This window comes from Vulpes lagopus, chromosome 11, assembly GCF_018345385.1.
Source record: "Vulpes lagopus strain Blue_001 chromosome 11, ASM1834538v1, whole genome shotgun sequence".
NCBI classification, from domain to species: domain Eukaryota; kingdom Metazoa; phylum Chordata; class Mammalia; order Carnivora; family Canidae; genus Vulpes; species Vulpes lagopus.
Genome location: NC_054834.1, coordinates 44,153,441 through 44,173,146, shown reverse-complemented (window position 1 = coordinate 44,173,146; position 19,706 = coordinate 44,153,441). Strand labels below are relative to the sequence as shown.

The window sequence follows — 19,706 nt, the reverse complement described above, 5'->3', positions numbered from 1 at the left end:
ACTAGAGCATATATGGACTCTGGGGATCACCATTCATTTGAGAGGGAGAAACATGATGCAAGGCAGAGTAGAAATGACTGGAAGAGAAAAGTCCTTGAAAAAGGAGAAAGTGGATCTGGCTAGAACTGAGTGAGAATATTCTGGCCTTTGATAAGAAGAGGGACACTTGCTCTTCTTCAAGACTATAGGAGAAGATTCATGTACGTGCTTGCAGATAAATAATCTGATAACAAGGTGAGAGTCTTTACAAATGAGAGGTTCTATTTTCCCCACGAAGGAAAAAGCATCAGCTGAAATTACACAAAGAGTAAGAAGTTACATAAGTCATTAAAGAATAAGATTTTCATGAGCTTACAGAGAAATTTAGTCTTGTTTCAAAATTGACAATTATGCATTTATAAGGACATCAACATGGCTGTGTGTGTGTGTGTGTTGTTTTGTTTTCTCCAACAATATTTAGTAGTATAGGTACAAGCATAGAGAAGGCACAAGTTTGGGCTCTGGACGGCTGCTGATTGAAGAGAAGAAAAAGGAAAGACATTTCAGAAAATTCACAAAGGAGTAAAAAGTAGCAATAATCATCACAAATCACAGGATTTCAAATTAGAAAAGAGGAGCAAACAGGAGGAGGTGCAAATAGAATAAAAATGGTATCGAAATTCAAGGTGTCCATAGGATTGCTCAAACAAATGATCTTCATTGTCGGGTATCTACAAAGAGGGTCTGAGTTCCCGCCGAAGATGCAGGAAAAACAAACAAAAAGCCAAAACATGGCAACTGATAGGATGTGTTTAGAAATTACATATTCCCAGTGGGAATTTCTCTCAATAATGTGGGGTGAAGGACTTTGAAAGGGAATTTTGTCCCAGGTTAGAACCTACAAGGAGCCATAGAAATACAGTACTATTTGACCTCATCTTAACTTTCTCTAAAAATTAGGAATACCTATGCATGAACTCATACACCCATGTTGAGATGATTACGATATAATAAATGACCCATCTGGCTTCTCACACTAGCACTCAAGACCTTGATAAACTTGCCTTGTTACAATATCTGTTCCTAAACTTGTATACAAGAAACCTTACTTCTTTTTTTTTTCACCACCCCCATCCACCCCCATTCACGCCCATCCACCCCCATCCACCCCCAGGGCGCCGGTCCGCTGGGGGCGGGGGGCCGAAACCTTACTTCTTAACATACCCAGAGAAGATCAATTTACCAAGTTTAGACAAGTAAATATACAATCAGAATGAAAATATAAAGTTAAAAGTATTAGAATATTAATGATCAAAGCATTCCTTCCCTGAAGGAACACTGACATTGGATAAGAAAAAAAAAAAAAAAAAAAAAAAAGATTTTATAATCATACAATTAGGACAAGTACAAACAGGCAAAAGAACTATTTAAGAGTCCCTTATTTTTTTTTAATATGGAGATGGATACAACAGCTGCTAAACAGCAGGCTGAAGGAACACTGACATTGGATAAGAAAAAAAAAAAAAGATTTTATAATCATACAATTAGGACAAGTACAAACAGGGAAAAGAACTATTTAAGAGTCCCTTATTTTTTTTTAATATGGAGATGGATACAACAGGTGCTAAACAGCAGGCATTTCATCCATCTCATGATAAGGATGTTCTTGACAAAAGAATTTTTAAATTAAATAATTCACTGATTTCAACTCTCTCATCCTACATAAGTATCTGATCTTCAGGTAACCACACATCTCCACAAGTTATTTTTTGTGTATCAATTCAGCAACCAAATAATGACGATAATTTCTGTCCATTTTATTTGTAGGAAAGTAAATGCAGATTATGGAACACTATAATAACTGGAAGTTCTTCCTGCAACTCTACTAAGGAAACAACAACCAAGATAGAGTTACAAACAGGGATGAATAAGGACAAGGGGAAAGGGCAGAAGAGGAGCTCTTATTTAAAATACACGAGTCACTACAATATTCTACTTCAGAAACATAAGTGCTATAGATGAACTGGGAAAAATAATCTACAGTCTTGGGTCATTGAAAAAACGGAAATATGTTAACTTATGATGTTTCCATGAAATAGAGTTTTGTTTGTTGTTATTCTGTCCCATTAATTCTAAGCTTTTACTTAAATTTTACCATCAGAAATAAATCAAAAATAGTTTACTAAGTTAAATACCATTTATCTGATACTCGAGAACATAAAGTAAAGAAAGCAGAGGAAATATGCAAGGAAACACAAAAGGAAATGGTTATCAGAAAAGGTAAATGTACGTCATCTGAATGCCTCTTACATCATGGTAGAAGCAAAGTGGATAGAGACAGCTGACAATTCAAATATATTGATACTAGAGAAGTTCTTTCTTCCCCTCCATTTCTAGTAAAAAACTTATGTCCATGCATTATTTGAAGTTTTCCATTTAACTCATAATACTTAATGGAGTGTTGAATTTGTTTATATCCAGAAATAAATGGAACTTGTGTCAACATGCATCTCTATAGTGATACATCTGATCAAGGTGATGATCCCAAGATCTTTGAGATGCATCCTCCATCTGCCATCGTCACTGGGTTTTATTCCTTCTTTTCTCCTAACTATCCTTGGCCTATTGGCTATATAACTCATCCTATCCCTCCTGCTCACCAAGAAACTGGTATAGCTGTGAATATTCATGCTATCTAACATATCAGTCAGTTTCCTAGGTCTGCCATCACTCTAGCTGGCCCTTGTTCAGGTAACTCCCTGAACCATGCTTTAAAAATCCACCTATGGGTGCCTTGGTGACTCAGATGGTTAAGTATCTGCCTTCGGCTCAGGTCATGATTTCTGAGTCCTAGGACAGAGCTCCGCGTTAGGCTCCCTACTCAGTGGGGAGTCTGCTTCTCCCTCTCTCTCCCTCTCCCCACTTCTCCTCCACTCATTCTCTCTCTCAAATGAATAAATAAAATCTTTTTAAAAATAAAAATTAAATTTATTTTAATTCTTTTTAGCTAAATTTAGCTAAATAAAGAGAACTCTAAAAAAATCACATTTAAATGAAACATCAATAGCATGGATTATTTAATAAAATTCTTGAAGAATTTTGAAAATGTATCAGAACTGATGAATGTGTTTCAATTTTAACCACGTAAACAAAACGAGGAAAATGATATGAATCTTGAAAAATGATGTGTAGATGAATATGCAAACCAAAAAATCACCCATTAAAATGGATTATTTCAAGAAAAAATATGCATTATGTGTAAAATTAAGTTCTAGAAAGAAGAAATATAATAAAATAAGTGAAATAATACAATTGTATCTTATCTTTATGCAACACTACTTATCAAAGTCTGGAATTAATAAAATAATAGCAATGTGCTAAATGAAAGTCACTTACAAATCGGTTTTATACTAGCATTTGAAAAAAGGTCCTAAGATTGTATTTAAAGCAATGATTAGAAACATAAGTTTTAATTGATCAAAGTAACATCTTCTATGTCATTCTCTTTGCAGAACAATTAAGGATTCTGTTAGTAACCATTTGCTAGGTTTTAAAATGAAATTAAAAAGAACAGGACATACCATCTCATGACTGTATTTAAGTCATGATATGCAGCATTTTTTACATCAGAATGACATTTTTTTTTTCCATAGAGTCCTACTAAAAGAATCTTTCAAGAGTTGATAAATTATATGATGTGCTCAGGAAAAGTAATGGAGTCAACCAGAAAATCTCTAATTAGGAGAACTCTTACGAGTTTGATAGTTGTGAGGTTATGAGAGTTGTGAATAAGATGAGTGTCAATTAAAATGTCCAAAAAGCTAGAACTAAGAGTTTGTCTTTTACAGCAGTACATTATACAAGAGTTTTCTCTCTCTTTGATTTTCAACAAAATTGGAAAAAATTAAGGGTTAAGTATTTAAGCTTTAAAAACTAGGCTTATCCTGTCATAATTAGAAAAAGCACTAGGTAGGAGAAGACTGTTCATGATTTTGGAAAGCAATCTTTTTCTTTTTTTTCAGTGACAACTTTTATGGAATTTTCTGTGAAAACTGCTTCTTGCTTTAATCAAAATATTTTAAACTAATAATATACTATATGCCTCGGGGGATAAAAGAAAGAAGAAACTAATGGGAAAATAAGTCCATCATTTGCATTTTATTAATAGAGTGTTCAGAGAAACATTTAAATATCCAGAAAAGGAAAGAAAAGAACCCTTTAAACTAAGCATATTAACCACATTTGGTCAAGTAACCAAAGTGGTTTTTTTTTCTTTTTTTTTTTTTTAATCCTCTATTCTCTTGACATCTGTACTTTGAAATCAGGGGCCGCTGTATGTTACGTGTCACTCTATTCCATAGACCCTCATGAAGGGTCTTCAGAACTCTGAATGTGGAGAGTTTATAAAGAAGCAAGGCACCTTTAAAATTATTTCTTTGAAGATGTCTCTCTATTCCAATTCTGAAGGTAAATGCCTGGAGTAAAAATTGAATTGTAAATTCTAGTTTAATTGGCAGATGGCAGTTGAGAAAGAATACAATTTTTTTTTTCATTTTTTTAATGCACAATGTCTCTGCTGGCTCAGTCTCTGTTCAGAAAACTTGGAATTATAAAATTTAAGATCCAGAAGACGTCTTAGTGAATTTCCAGCCCACATCTCCATCACAAAGATTAAGTGTAGCAGAGTATAAAAGAGCCTGAGCCTGATTCCTGCCCCCAAAACCAGATTCTGAGCAGCCCTGAAAAACTAAGAGACCCACAAATGCCATCAGCCCTTTTGCCAGGCAATTAAGATTCATCAGAAAAGGAACATTTACTCTCCTAGGGAAATGGAAAGGTACCTTATAGCTGGCTACCTTCTCTCTCTCTGGAAAGCAAAAACAGGGAAGGCTGAGGATCCCATTTCAACCTATTTAAAATAAATTATTTGAGAGAGAGCAAGAGACCATGAGTATAGAGAGAGGCTAAGGGGAGAGAAACAAGGAGACTCCCCATTGAGCAGGGTGTTCAACACAGGGGTCAATCCCAGGACCCCAAGATCATGATCTGAGCCGAAGTCAGATGCTTACCTGACTGAGCCTCCCAAGTTATCTCTATTTTATTCTTCTTTTTTTTTTAAAATCTCTATTTTCACTGCTGGTTTCACTCCTGCCTTCTTCTACAACAGCAGCCCACCTAGCTGTGTTAACTTGCTTGTGTGCTCCCTGCTTGCTGACCTATGTCCCATGATCTGCAGCAGAACTTACTTTGAGAACTGTAGACCATGACCTTAAGGAGTCAAGGACCAAACTCTCCCAGAAGATAGGACCTGACTACATGTGCAAACGGCTGATGCAGATGCCAGCACATCTGTACAGGGTCACACCACATCTGACTCGCTGCCCTGGCACCTGCTCCCCCTGCACATAGCACCCCCTCCGCTCCCCTTTTTCCCATGCCTTCCCTTTAAAACTTTCCAGCTTTGCCTGGATGAGGAAGACAGTCTTTGAAACATTAGTTCTCTATCTTCCTAGGCTGTTGGCTTCCTGAATAAAGCAAACTTTCCTTTCCCAGCATCACTCGTCTCTGAATGATTGATTTTCAAGGGGTGAGTAGCACCGAACCTGAGTTTAGAGCTGGGGCTCTGTCTGGTAACACTACCATGTTCAGTGCCCATAAACTGAGACTATCTCTGCTCCAATTTCTCCAAGGAATAAAGCTCCTCTCATCTCCTGGGGAATGGGAGAGGGTAGTCACTTGGCCGTATGGACAAGGAAGAGCAGTAGAAATCTAAGGTTTCTGTTGTCAGACTTTCAAGTAGTCACCCGTCTTCACTGCTGTTCTTCCCTTGTGCCTTCCACACTACTTGTTACCTCTAAGCACAAAATCCTTCAGGAACTCTGTAGGAACATTATCCCACCCAGCCCCCATAGAGTCCATGTGCCCAGCCTCTGACACAGACATCACACATGTTTTTACTTTTTTCAAATACCAGTCCTCCATATTTTTGGAAAATATTGAGATTTAAACTCTTTTGCTATTGGGGGAGCTTGGGTGGCTCAATCAGTTAAGCATCTGACTTCGGCTCAGGTCATGATCTCTGGGTCCTGGGATTGAGCCCCACCTTGGGCTCCCCACTCAGCAAGGAGTCTGCTTCTCCCTCTGCCCTTTCCCCATCGCTGCTTATGCTCTCTCTCACTCTTAAATAAATAACATCTTTAAAAAAGTAAATATACTCCTTCGTTGTCTTTCGTATTGTTTTTAACTATTTCTTAATACCATTCTTATTTCCTTATCATTTTCACTACGTGACATTTTTATAAGGCACAAAACATAAAAAAGTTTTATGAAAATTTTGTCTGTTTTGACCTCCACTGCTTCCTCGTCATCTAGAACAGGGCTTAATCAACAATTACTTTTGCATGAATGCACATACACACATATTTATGAAATATAATTTCTTTGTGAAGTATTTTCCATGGGAATTCTAGATCATGTTTTTATTGATTTTAACTCAAGTTGCCATTAAAACATACCTTCACAGTATTTCATGGCATGGGACTTTTACAGATACAAACTCACAGTTTGCTCAAGGCAAACCTACATTCTATAGAAAGAATGAGAATTAGAAATAACTGAGAAAGTATATGAGTGTATGTGTGTATATGCATCTAGACAGATAGATATAGATATATGGTTATAGCATCTGATTTACATTAACAACAGCTTCTTCTTATGTTTATCCTTAGCAGTTTAGCTCAAGCATCTCTGAGCTATATATAAAATCAGTCCCAGAGGCAGAAAACTTGCACAATGCTTGTGGTTTGACATAAAAAGTGGACCTTATCTTGAGTCATACAGTACATCATTACTCTGTGACACATAACCACCATATATAATTTAGAAAGGTCCTTCATACACGTTGACTGCATGCATTCTGGTCTATTACATAAAATACACCCAAGGTCAAGTTCAACAGGGAAGAATTAGAAAATATGCCTCTTTCCCTCTTTTGAGTAACTCAGCATCTTTCATCTTTGTTTTAAAAGTTTAAAAATCCTCAAAACATTGCATTTATTTTCATTTTCAAATTTTTAAGTTACTGGAGATACACAGTATACTGTACAAACCGAAGATGAGGTCTCCCTTTTTGGTATTCTTTTAATCTAATTTTTAACTTTTCTTTTATTCTTGTTCATCCTTCTGGATTCCTTTCTACCCTGGCTTTTAAAATTCTTTTTCCTTTTTCTTTCCCTTCCATCCTTTTTCTATGTCTTCTTCCATTATCTTACAGTGATGTAAGTCTTTTGAGAAAATAACTAGGCAAGCTTGAGACTCATGCTCCAAAAATCATATCCTTTTTGTGTTTTGTACATCCCTGATTTACTGAAGATTTATTACTTTGAGATGGAAAGTAGCACTATTCAAATAATGTTTGGTAATCTAAGTACCCTGAGAGAATGGGGGTGGGGATGAGCAGGCATTTAGAGAGGTAGAATTGTGTTTGAAATTGAGAGAAATCTGTAACAGAATATATGAGATTAATCTTAATGCCATTCATATTGCACTATATAGTTATCTACTATAAGAGACAAACAATTAAATGGAAAACTTCATCTGTTCTCTTTCACCCTCCACACATCATCACGCATGTGAAGCTTTTCTCTGTATTTTTCTACCTGTGTGTGTAACAGAGTGGTGAAGATCATGGACTTCTCTCTGCTTTTCTCTCTGTCTATTCCTATGTGTGTAGCAGAGTGGGGAAGATCATGGACTGTTTAGTCATAAAGATACAATTTGGATCTTTATGCTGCTGTTGTGAAACTTGAGCAAGTTACTGATTACTCTAAGCCTTAGACACCCTTACACAATGAGGACATAAATACTTAATTCTCAGGTTGTTGTCACAGTATTTAAATAATATCATATATCCAGTTGCTGACTTGGCACAGAGCCTGGAAAACACTGCATTGTGGTGAAAACTGCCAGTTATTCACCAAAATCTATGTTCTCTCTTCCCTTAGACTGAAGCAAGACCACAACTGCTAGCTGCCTTTCTTTTTTTTTTTTTTTTTTTTTTTTTAAGATCTTATTTATTTATTGATGAGAGACACAGAGAGAGATAGAGAGGCAGAGACACAGGGAGAGGGAGAAGCAGGCTCCATGCAGGGAGCCCGATATGGGACTCTCCTGGGACCCCACGATCACACCCCAGGCCAACGCAGGCACTTAACCGCTGAGCCACCCAGATGTCCCTACTAGCTGCCTTTGAAGACAAAAGAGGCACATGGTGGAACGATCAGGGTAGACCATGAGCAAAAGTGGTATGTTCCATTCTGGCCAATAAATACCTTGCATGACATGTATCATTCTCTCTGCTTTTTCTCCCTTAGCTGATGATGAAGCTTGACCTTGGAAGCTGTGTTAATTCTTTTCCTGGCCCCCTTCGAAATGTATATAAATCTTCTCCCAGACTCTTTCCAGTTTAAGGACTCAGAAAATATCCTTCTTAAAGACTAAGAATCCTACCTTTGAAATGTAATGATGGAAGAAGATAACACCCCTACAAATCAATTACTTTGGGAGGTAGTTAGTAACAGCTAGAATGTTATGTTTAATTTACTCCTAGCTCTTTATATTCACATAATATAATAAAAAGGTGAACTCAGGAAAGAGTTCCTGGTTTGAGAGCAGAGGTGCAAGTGAACAGAGTCCTGAATTTCAGGATCTTTATTTTTTTAAAATATTTTATTTATTTATTCATGAGAGACAGAAAGAGAGAGAGGCAGAGACACAAGCAGAGGGGGAGGCAGGCTCCATGCAGGGAACCCGACATCGGACTCGATCCCAGGTCTCCAAGATCAGGCCCTGGTCTGAAAGCAGGCATTAAACTGCTGAGCCACGCAGGCTGCCCCTGAATTTCAGGATCTTTAAAGCTTGAAAAAGTAAATTGTAACCTAGAAATAGGAAATAAGACTGAAAAAGCATCTGAATTAAAAAAAAAATCCTTTTGATTTAAAGTTTATCAGAGGAATGCACACATGAGGCAGAGCCTATTCGAATGGCCTCAACTACCATTTAGTTGAGAAAAAAAAAAAAAAAACTAAGAAGGAAGGAAGGAATTTTTCTATTGTGCCAAAGCCACCATATATTCTTAGAGTCCAGATAGCAGAAATTCTACAGCAACATGCACAAATTATACAGGCATGCTCATAAGAACCACAGGAAACATTTTCATATTCCTCAATCCAGTATAATACTAAGGAAGAGTCTTGGGATTTTCATCTAAATTCCTTGCCTGGGTCTGTGCTGTATCCTTCAGTAATTCACTTAATTGTCTTTGTTTCAATATCTACACTTCTAATGAATGTTCAAGTTGATCATTTAATCTGTTTTACATGATTTTTGTACTTCCAAACACAGTCTGATTATGACCACAAAAATATAACTAAACTTCTAGATAGGAACTCAAATCTTACGGTCAATTATTTTAATCCAGTTCACTTGAAATTTAAAGGACCTCTGCTCCCTAGCAGGCCACTTCCGTCAGCTGAGAAAATGTTCTGACTTGTGGCATGTTGAGCTCCTCATGGAGGAAAGGGATTAAGAAACACACAGATATGCAGGCTTTAAACAGGCATATTCTATACTATTAAAAGAAACCTTTAGAACATTCTTAAAGCTGAATAGTGTAGCAAATATTGTCCTTTGTAAAGAAACTAGTAAAAACAAATAATATTTCTTTGTTCATTATAGCATGATATTTGTATACAGACTTTTGCAATTGATTAGAGTAGTGCTAAATTTCAAAGAACAGCAATCTAGTTTTTATATAGTTGAGTGGCCTAGATATTAATAAGGATATACATACTAATGATGATGAACCAGCTGTCCATGGAAAAGCTGATTTAGAGCATATCCCGTTTTATCATTCTGACAGCTCGCATGGGAAAACATACCATATTCATTCCCCTTCCTTGTGCTAGAGTCAAATTAGAATTTCATTTAAAGATAAGGAGCCAATATCATACCATTTTACATTCTCATCTTTATGACCTACTTATTTTTCATACTTGCTGTTAAGAGATGGGCATTCTTCAATGTCAGATGGGAGTGGTTTTACTTCTCTCTATATTTTCTGTTTTAGTGATCTTCTGAAAAAGAAAAAAAAAAAACAACTCTTCCCTCTCTTTCAAACACCCTTTAATGTGTCTGAGATTTTATTGATTTTTTTTTTTTACCTTTTTTTGGTTGGTTTATTTCTTATTTAGTATGACTTCATAATATGTAATCCCTTATTTAATAGTGTGTCATTCATTTGTAATTAGTGGCAGACAATTTCTAATTTGAAATAGATAACAGTAATATATGCCTCTGTGTGTGATATTTCAAATGACTAGAACAATTTGAACAGAAGAACTAATTATTAATGCAACTTTTTAATGCTCTTTTTGATGAAAACTGAATTAAAGGAGATAGAATGAACAAACTGCATCAGGACAGAGAGATCAGAGAAAAAAAGAGAAACTCATCAATTTTCCTTGGAAATGCTATTGCACTAATCTTGTAACAAGGGCCAGTAGAACTGTAAAATTCATGCTGAGTTAATCATCATCATTTCTTTTAGTCCTTTCCACTGTCCACTCTTTTTCCACAGGTTACGACGCTTTTGAGAAACCCAAGACTTTATATTTTTTCCTTAATGAACCCAACCTGTTCTGCAAGGCGTATATGGATCCATACTACTAATGCCATGTGGTACAGGTATAGGGTTAACTCCCAAAGCAGAGAAAGAATGGGACGTGAGTGGTCCCCTAACGTCTCATTATCTTACAGTTTAGACTGGGCACAGATGGTCTGAAATCATCATGGCCAACAGTCCTATAGAGAGAGGTCCCAAACTTGCAATGGTCTATATATTTACTGGAACAGAGGTAGGGGGTGGTGATGAGGTGGGAGACAGGAAACAGTTTTACTACAGAATAACAACAGGAAATAGTCTTATTCAAGAGGTAGAATCATGGAACCCAATAGCTGGAATTAGCCTAGGTTTGGTTTTGTTTGTTTGTTTGAGCTAACACCCTGCTGAGCCAGCTTTTGGCTAACCTAGCAAAGTGAGGAGGAAATAGCCTCTAGAGCAATCCAAATTGGTCTTCTCATGCCCTTATGAAAATATTCCTACTTTGTCTCCTATTTCTCGGGCCACTTTTGTCTGCTAGAGAAGTACAAGTCAATGATTGCTGTTGCATTAAAACGCTGTGAGGAAAAAAAAAATACTGTGAGGCTGTTACTTTAGGCAGGTAATGTAATCATTGTAGTCATAATCATAATCATAATCCTGATAATAAAATAACCAGTGTTTACTGAACTTTTACTGTGCACCAAACACTATGCTAAGTACTTTATAGGCATTAAGTTATTCAATTTAATCCTTATAAGAATCCCATGAGATAAATATTATTATTAACCACAAAATATTTAGATATTAAAAGGGTGCATTAGTAAATTATGCCTTCACCCAAATAACTAAATTTAAGATGAAGAATTTAAACATTATCACATTTTGGATGGGAAAGACATATGAGTAGGAAATACACCTTCCACTTTTACCCAACTCATAACCAATTCTGATTGCTTTTCACTCCTCTGAAGAGGCACAGATCAGCTGGCTTACCAGAAATATCCTAAACTATCAGGAAATAAAGGTGTGAAGAACAAATGTCTGTGCCCTGGATATTAAACAGAGATGGCCTCCCTCATAAATTAACCACAGCCAATTTACGCAGATACCTTCTGTAGGAAAAGCACAAAACAATACAAAGTAAGTGTTCTCTTCTTCAATTTCTAGCAGCTCTGTCTTCTGAAAATACATAATTCATGCAGCTATCAGGTCACTTTCTTGTCAGCATCACAAAGGAAAGTGGGGAGGAAGGGCCATTTTCATACTAATCAGTCAGAGAATATTTACATGGCAGCCAACTGCTCTCCCTTCAGTGTGCAGGTTTGCTGCAAAAACCTCAATGTCTTATGAGTTATTAAAGCATCCAGACTAAATTGGAACATTGGCATTTTTAAAAGTGGACTATAAAAAATTACCATTCAATTCCCTTTACCGTTTCCTCCCTACCATTAGTTTCCTGTTTAACAACCTGAGGTCTCTCTAATAGGCTGTTTACTCCTGTACTCTTCTGACACTCTTGCAGGAACCACTTTGGAATCCTGAAGCCGAGACCAGTCACCCTTACTTATTCTTCTTTTACCCAGCAACACATTGCTACTTAGTCCCCACCTATTTTTTTTTCTCATTGAATTTTTTTTTTGTATATTTTTGTGTTGGCGTTCGATTTGCCAACAGATAGTATAACACCCAGTGCTCATTCCATCAAATGCCCCCTCAGTACCCATCACCCCAACCTCCCCAACTACCTCCCCTTACATTACCCCTTGTTTGTTTCCCAGTTAGGAGTCTCTCATGTTTTGTCACCCTCTCTGATTTTCCCCACTCATTTTCTCTCCTTTCCTCTATAATCCTTCCACTATTTTTTATATTCCCCATATGAGTGAAACAATATAATGATTGTCCTTCTCCAATTGACTTACTTCACTCAGCATAATACCCTCCAGTTCCATCCACGTCAAAGCAAATGAATCCCCACCTATTTTTAAAAGGAGTTCACGAAGATGTTTCAGATGGAAGAAAAGAATACTAAACACTCTAATTGCCTGGAAAGCAATTAGAAGTTATTTCCTCTGCCAGTTTTCACCTTAGGAAGGAGGGAAACACCTCAAAGCCTTGTACAGAGATGGGGATGGCTTTATGGATGGCCCATGGGCTAAGGTTGTGGTTTTGTAGGTACCCAAATAGCAAGGTCCCATGCAGCAAAGATCAACATGAAATAACAAAAATTCTGGTGCCTTATTCTCCTAAGTCCCAATTCAAAGAAACAGAATCAGTGATTCAGACCTATTCAAGCTCCTACAGTATCTCTCTTTCTCTCTCTCTCTTTTTTGACACTATGAGGTGTTCTTTTGGCAGCCTGATTTCATTTATTCTGTGTGCCTCAGGGAACAGGACTCCTCCCAATTGCTTTGGAAAACGATGTCATAGTTTAATAGATGTCACTAGCACAGAGGAACTTTCATGATGTTGTGACTAAATTTTTCTTTTCTTAATTGCATACCATTATTTCTAATTATGTTTACTGGTATGGTGCTAAGTAATTATGCTCTTTTCTTCCTGTTAACACCCTTCAGATATTAGAAGCAGTTACGTCCCTCATTAATTTTAGCTGAGAAGGCTATGTATATTTAATTTTGTATTATTTCCCAGATTTATGTCAAATTTTCCTCTTCTTCCAAGATGTTATGCTCCCCTACACACAAAGTGCTTCTCTGTCTTTTAGCGTAGGTAATTTTCATACTTCTGATCTCTTTGGCCACCAATCTTAATAGGGATTGATGGTTCACTTTTCACTGTCACCTAATCTCTAGCAAAATCCTATCTTTGTGTTCACGGTCTTTTCTATAATTTATCCTTGCCTCTTCTCACCTGCAACTGGGTTGTTTTAACAATCTCTCTTAGTCAGTTGGGCCTTCTATAACAAATCCCATAGACCGGGTGGCTTATATACAACAGATATTTATGTTTCACAGTTCTGGAGGCTAGAAGTCCAGAATGAAGATATCTAGCAGATTCGGTGTCTGGTTGAGAGACTACTTCCTGGTTCCTAGTCATCTCACGGTGTTCTAAATGGCAGACAAGCTAAAAAGCTATGAGGGGTCTCTTATGTAAGGGCACCAATCTAATTCAAGACTTAATCACCTCCTGAAGACCCCACCTCCTAATACCATCATATTGAGATTTGGTTACAACATATGAATTTTGGGGAGATATAGATATTCAGTCTATAGCACATCTTTTTCAGAAACTTATCCTCCTGGAATTTCTGGGTGGCTCAGTGGTTGAGCATCTGCCTTTGGCTCAGGTTGTGATCCCAGGGTCCTGGGATGGAGTTCTACATCAGGCTGCCTGCAGGGAGCCTGCTTCTCCCTCTGCCTATGTCTCTGCCTCTCTCTGTGTCTCTCATGAATACATAAATAAAATATATATAAAAAACAACAACAACAACAACAAAAAAGCCTTATCCTCCTACACTCTCTACCTCTCCATCTACAGGCATATTGTTATGTTCTGGGTCCTCTTAGGTCTTCAGTCCCAACCAAAGATTGCAGAGGGGGCAATCTCTTCTGGAAGGGCTTCTGACTACTTTTATGCAAGGACAGCCTAAGAGTCCCTGATCTCATGCCCCAACTTCTCATCTTTTGCCTCCAGTCCTGAGGTTTCTTTGCTGGTGCCTAAGTTCAGAAATCACAGGATTCCCAGTACTCATATGTGATGTGCCAATGAAAGGGGTAAGTGAGTTTGTGCAAAGTGAGAGGCAAAATCTAGACCAGTGAGGCAAGAGCTGGCAAATAAATCTACCATTCCTTACTCCCCACCAGCCCCCTGCCTCTTGGACTGAAAAGGAGGTTGTCTCATGTAGTGAAGCCCATCTCAGTAATACCCCTTCACTGAGCTCCTTTGTCACTCATCCCTACTTTCCTGACTGAACCCCTTAAGAGAGTACCACCAAACATAAGCCTTTGCTTCAGGCTTGTCTTTCTGGTGAGCCCAGGCTAAGATAAATAATTTGCCATCCTTTATAAAATTGCTTCAGGAAAAAGTAATAATGTATTCAATTTCACCACTCTCTACTTGTGTTTTATATTGTTCTTCAGTGGGTTCGTTCAAAAATATTGAAAGATGTGAAATGTAAGTGAGAAACATTAAAAGAAAAATGGCAAAGAGAATACTATAAGGAGAAAGGAGAAAGGAAGAGAGATGAAACACACCACACAACTTCATACAATGTGTAGACCATCTGTTATCTCATTTAATTTTCATGATAATTTTATGAAATGGGTGTGGACATTGGCCTCTTAGCCATTTGCCTAGTTAGAAGTCTAAAAACTGTACAAGTAGTAGACTCACTCCATTCTCTTCATGAAAATGGAAGATTTCTAATACAAACTACTTATAATCTGTATTATCTTTGCTACATAACAAATAATCCCGAAACTTAGTGGTTTAAAATACATTATTTATTATTGCACAGTTTTTATGGGTCAGGAATTTGAGCACAGCTTGGCTGGATCTTCTGCTGTAGGATCTCTCAATCAAGGGATCACCTAAAAGCTCAACTAGAGAAGGATTTGATTCCAAGTTCACATGGTCATTGGAAAGATTCAATTCCCAATGGGCTGCTGAATTGAGGCTGGTCTCAGTTCTCTCCTGACTTTTGGCCAGAAACTGCTGTGAAGTTTTTGCCAACTCGGTTTCTTTAGCACATCACCTTGCTTTATTTCGTATACAAGCTGAGAAGGCAATAGAGAGTCTACAAGGTAGACACCACAATCTTTCTTCTGTTTTCTAACCTAATCATGAAAGTGGCATTCATCACTATTACTGCATTCCATAGGCTAGAAGCAAGTCATTTAAGGGTTGGGGATTACACAAAGTCATGAATGTCTAGGCAGGCAGACACCATTGGGACCATCTTAGAAGCTTCCCTACCATGCATTTCAATTTAGTAAATAAGACATAACAGCAAAACTACAAAATAAAAAAGGAAAGATATGACACAGTTCTCAGGTACAGATTATAAATTATAGGCTATAATGTTTAACATGACTCCTAATTTACAGTCAGTTTTTCTGAGCCCATAGTTCCTTTTCTTCCTGCCAAACCATATCACATTTCTAGAAGCAAAGCATTCTTACTGTTGAGACTTATGAGAGAAGGCTAGGTAGGAGTGTAGAGGTCCTTGGCACCAGGTTGGAGAGTTTAGATTTGATTCAATTTAGGCATTTGACAGTCTCTGACTTCTTTACTATAAAATTGGTATATTCTCAAGAGATCTACATGGCAAATTGCTTGCAAAAATGTCCCCAATTCTCTATCCCTTTGTTATAACTATAGTCTTTACAATGTGACTTGAATATGGGCTAGCCTTTTGACTTGTTGTTGCCAGTAAAATACAAAGGAATTGTGCTTATTCTGAGATCAACCTTAAACAACTTTCCATACTTTCAGTGTTTCTCTTGAACCCAGACACCTCCATAAGAATAAAGTTTGCCTACTGAAGAATGGGAGGCCACAGTGAGCAGAGCTAAGTCACTCCAGTTTCCAGGTAAGACACCTCACAGTTGATGGAGCCCAGCACAGATCAACAGAGCTACCAAGCTGACCCTAAACTAACCAAAAACACAAGAGTGAGTCACTCTCACACCAGCCCCAGTTGCCTGAGCAACCTCGCCAATTGGTAGACTCCTGAGAAAAAGTCATTGTTATTTTAAGTCACCAATTTTTCGGGTGATTTATTCTGTAGTAATAGTTAAATGGCTATCAGTAGGCCCATCATAAAGGAGGTCAATTAAGGAAGGCACAACTGAAGTCAAGCCATTACCAGAAAACTAAAAGTGTGAGTGGGAGTAGGAGCAGTTAGGAGGATATCCAGCATTCAAGGGGCTGGGTTTCAATAATCATCTCCAAAAATAAGTTCAGGTGCCACTGAGTATACCAGGGACAAGAGCCTTAAAACTGAACAGAAAATTTCCCTGAGAAAATTCACAGAGATTATCTTATCCTAGTGTCACTTTATATTTTGAAATTGATAATTATAAGTGCTAAAAGCAACTATATCCTAGAGAATACATAGAAGCAATTTTAAAGTAAAATCATAAAGTAGACACATTTCTCTGTAGGGAGCCTCCATGATTCGTAAAAAGGACACCCTCACTAGGTATGGGACTGGTTTGCCATGTTTTCGTACAGTAAGATTCGTAATTGAAAGTGGATACTATCCAACATGCATTTGAAAACCGGGAGGCTCCTAGGATTGGGCTCAAACATAGAATGAACCTGAAGAATCATTTCACCAGATAGGTTGTGTTGAACGGATTCTCTAGATGGCTCTCCTCAGCGAATGTCAGACTCCTGCTAGCCTCATCTGATTTGGGCTCTAAATATTAGTTCTTTCTTATATTTAACAAAACACATTTCCTCATAACTCCCATTCATTGATTATTGCTCTGCCCTCCAGAGCAACAGTACAATGAATGTCACCCCTCTTCTCTGTACCAACTTTTTTGCAAATATCTGAAAGCAGCTAGTACGGGCTTCCAGAGTCTGCCCCTTCCTTCCTTCTCTCCCACTTGACCAGTTTTAAGTCTCCTCAAATATACTAGTGGATTGCCCATAAGTAAACTCAAATTAAAAGAAAAATTAAAAATTCAAATTAAAAATACTAAGGAAAATAAAAAAATTTAATGCAGTGTATAAAACTCAAGACAGTAGTCCAGTTCCTACTGAATTCGAGTAACTAAAACTCCAGGTCTTTTTTCTGTGCAGCCCCATAATACCTTTCTTTCTCTTGTCCAACTTTTGTCTGTGCAACTTGTACTAGGGAACTAGATGCACTGAGGAAGAGAGTGTGTGTCACAGAGAGAGAGAGAGAGATCCACTCTATGGATGTACTAGATTTGTGAATATACGTATACACACACACACACACACATATAATTTCTTTCTGTAAAATTAGACCACAAATGCCAACTGTTGGACCCTTATTTTCAACCTCTCCTTGACTCTAGGTAATCACAAACTTTCATTTGGGATGGGCAAGTCACTGAATAAATGCTAACGAGTACAAAGGAAGACTTACCTAAAGTCTCTACCACTCTCCACCCAGGCTAGCACTGATTGATCAATAATACTTTGGGTACAATTTATCACCTATTATGAAACTGCCTAACTGTGCTTTGGTCTCCCCATTTGTGCCAATCTCCTACTCAGTGATGTTAAGTGGCATTGATATATACCTTGCCTGTAACACTTCTATAACTGACCATTCCTTGTCCAATATAAGAAAACATCAGAATGACAGGTCTTGATCGTGTTCTTCACCCATACTATAAAAGCCTAAAATTCTACTTTCTGTTAAAACAACTGTGAAATTTTGAATATAATATTTATTTTCTAATCACAAAACTTTCAAAATTTCTGTTGTATCTTTTTTTGCTCATCTATTTTTTCAAGTGAATTTTCATTCTATTACTAAGCATATGACCTCATGACTAACACGTTCCCTCTTTCCCTTGTTACAAGACCCAACTATACTGAGGAACTTCACTACTGTTAATGTTCCAACCCTGTGTTCAATGGGGTTATTCTCTTCAGAAATCATGCCATTTGTAGATGGGATGGGATAGATTCAAGGAGAAAGAACTCCTTGAGGGACCAGACTAATCAGCCACAATCTTTAAGTAAATTAAAATAAAAAGCAATGATGGGGAGGTAGTGAAAAATGATCACAACTTTGACTAAGTTTTAGTAAAATGAGAACCCACTAAAATCAGTAGATATTTACTAAATGCCTGCATTTCAAGGCTGTGAGCTAGGAACTGCAGAAAATATAAAATATATAAGTGCTGCCTTGTGAGAAAAGAAAACACATAACCATGTGAAGAAGAAAAGAAAAAATATTTAAATAACAGCACCAGACAGTTATAAAAGAGATGTCACAAGGCAGAACATGATTCATTGCCAGATGAATTATTCAGACAATAATTTTACGAGAGTTCAGAAGAGGGAGGGATCACTTCAGACTGGGGTGGTCAGGTCCATGAAGATAGATGCAAGCTACAACTAAAGCCCGATAAATGGACAAACTTCAGACAGGGAGTGGGCAGGGGGGAAGGTGCTGTGGGAATTGGGCATAGCTTCAGTAAAAGTCTTTGCTGGAACGAATCGAGTGTTAGTTGAACTTTTTTGGAAAGGTTTTTAGAAACTGTCAGAAAGAAAGAGGAGTAGTCAGTAAGTTCTTGGAGGAGCTGGTGACATATTTTTGGAAAGAAGATTGAGAAAGCTATTTGGAGAGAGGTGATGATTTGTGAAAGGGTTTCGGATGGGGGGAGGCCGGGAACATGAGCTGTGGCAAGGAGGTAGCCTTGTCAGCAGTACAGTGTGGAGTAGCAGGAAGTGAGAGAATAGAAGAAAAAAGGGAGGCAAAAAATGCATCTGGGTTAGCACTAAAAAAATGGTCAAAGATTCTTCTCTGATTCATCCTTTATTCACTCAATAAATACTGAATGGGAAATGCATAATTCCTGATTCATTGGGTTATTTATAGTTATAGACATGTGAGACTATCACTTGTGTGTCTGATATTACGGATTCCCCATCCATAGAACCAGTGAGTGAAATATCTGTGAGCCCAGGGCCAGCAAGATTTCCTCTTCCCTAGACCATGCAGGAGGCAGACGTAAGTCAGATAAGGATTTAAAATCACTCACCGATAGTGGCAAGGGCCAGAATAAAACCCGAAACCCAGAGCAAAGAGCTAAGCTAAAGACAGGAGAGCTGGAGAAACCATTTAACAACAAAGCACATAAGTGTTCCAAAGAAAAATTTGGAATAGGTACTGTGATCCAAAGCTGGCTTTTATGTTGCCACACGATGCTGTAAAGAACCATGAACAGGAGGACAGTGTCTAGCATAGCAACCGAATCTTCTGACATTTGAAATCAGATGATACTGTACTCAACCACAGTGTGCCCACAGCTCACCTCTGTGATCTATGCAAACTTCTTGCTCTGGTCACACAGCTTCACTCATGCTGCCTGAGGCCATCCCGGCACTGTCACCCGAG

General features: G+C 37.7%; 1 long non-coding RNA gene across 1 annotated transcript in view; it reads right to left on the bottom strand.

Annotated features, from left to right (window-relative positions):
• Positions 1-19,706, bottom strand: part of LOC121501652 — a 47,904-nt gene extending 28,198 nt beyond the window's left edge. Inside the window, exon 1 of the long non-coding RNA XR_005990656.1 lies at positions 19,624-19,706. This is a non-coding gene — a long non-coding RNA (uncharacterized LOC121501652). The remainder of the gene's footprint in view (positions 1-19,623) is intronic.